Source organism: Fulmarus glacialis, unplaced genomic scaffold (assembly GCF_000690835.1).
Source record: "Fulmarus glacialis isolate BGI_N327 unplaced genomic scaffold, ASM69083v1 scaffold3221, whole genome shotgun sequence".
Lineage (NCBI taxonomy): Eukaryota > Metazoa > Chordata > Aves > Procellariiformes > Procellariidae > Fulmarus > Fulmarus glacialis.
The window spans coordinates 279-1,798 of record NW_009192009.1 but is presented as its reverse complement, the minus strand read 5'-3'; positions in this window follow the sequence as shown (position 1 = coordinate 1,798).

Genomic DNA, 1,520 nt, shown 5'->3' with positions numbered 1-1,520 from the left:
ACAGCCCAACATCTCAGCTACCAAGAGTTGGACCTTCCCTGCCGAAAGGGAATGGAAACGTGGGCACATGCCATGTGCCACCCTGTGGTTTGATCTGCATGACCATGGGGAGGCCATGAGGAAGTGGGATGGTGCACCTAGGAATATATCTATATATATTAATATATCTCTATATATGAATATATCTATATCCATCTATCTATCGATATATGAATATATATCAGCTTGTATGGTGCTGTGATTTAGATTTGTGACCAAAACAATGCTGATAACACACCAGTGTCCTAGCTACTGCTCAAGAGTTTGCACACTGGCAAGGCCTTCTCTGTCCCTCACTCGCCCCCCACCCAGTGAATAGACTGGGGGGTGGACCACAGCTTGGGAGGAGACACATGCAGGCAGATGGCCCAAGCTAACCAAAAAAAGCCATATAATGTCATGCTCAGCACCAAAAAGGAAAAAGAAAGGGTTTCATTAGGTTAGCCATCTTTTGCTGGGGAAGTGGCTGGGCATTGGTTTACTTATGGCCTTCTCTATTTGTTATTTGGCCCTGCCAGTGAGTAGTTGGAGGGGAGAGCATTGGGTTGGGAAGGGACACAACCAGGAAGATAGCTTGTTTGGTTTTCTTTCTCTCTTCTTCCACTTCTCCTTCACTTACTAAACAGGTGTGAAGGGCTGCTCTCGCCACCACTCTGCTCTTGTGTGCTGCCTTGCAGTACGGAGCAGAAGGGGAAGGCAGGCAGTGCGACAGCGCTGGGGCCATTTGCTGAGGTGGAGAGGCAGAGTGAAGGAGATCAGCAAGGAGGAGGTGGAGGCATGGAGGGAGACACGGGGGGTACAAGCAAAGGGATGCTGAGGGACGTGTAGGGGGGAACGAGCAAGGTGATGCTGAGGAAAACACAGGGGAGATGTGCGAGGTGACACCAAGGAAGGTGTGGAGGAGAATGATGGGGTGATGCCGAGGGAGATGCAGTGTGGATGCAAACTCACGCTGAGGGAGAAGCGGGAGGCATGAGCAAGGTGATGCTGAGGGAGACGGGGGGGACAGGACATGTGACGTGACTCCGTGGGAGATGCAAGGGGGACATGCAAGATGGCACTGAGGGAGTTGTGCGGGGTGATGCTCAGGGAGACGCAGGCGAGACGTGCGAGGTGATGCCAGTGCAGATACAGGGGGGACATGCGAGGTGATGCTGAGGAGGTGGCGGGCAGTGAGTTGTATTTGCTTCTGTAGCCCTGGGCTGACCAAGTGGCTCTGGTGGGCATGGCATCGCCCTCTCTCTGGGGTGGAAATGCATTTTCTGCAGGGATAGGGTGCGATTTGGAGAAGGGGATCTGAAAGGAAAGCAGTCCTGTTCCCAGCAGCCTGAGGTGTCCTGGGATCTAAAGAGCTTCCCCGGGAGATGGGGGTGGAAGCCTTTGGCCTGGTGAAACACCTGCCCAACAAGAGACTCGAGAAGCCATGGGGAATGGGTCAAGGTGGATTAAGTCCGAGCTTTTCTTCCAGGAAGACTGGCTTT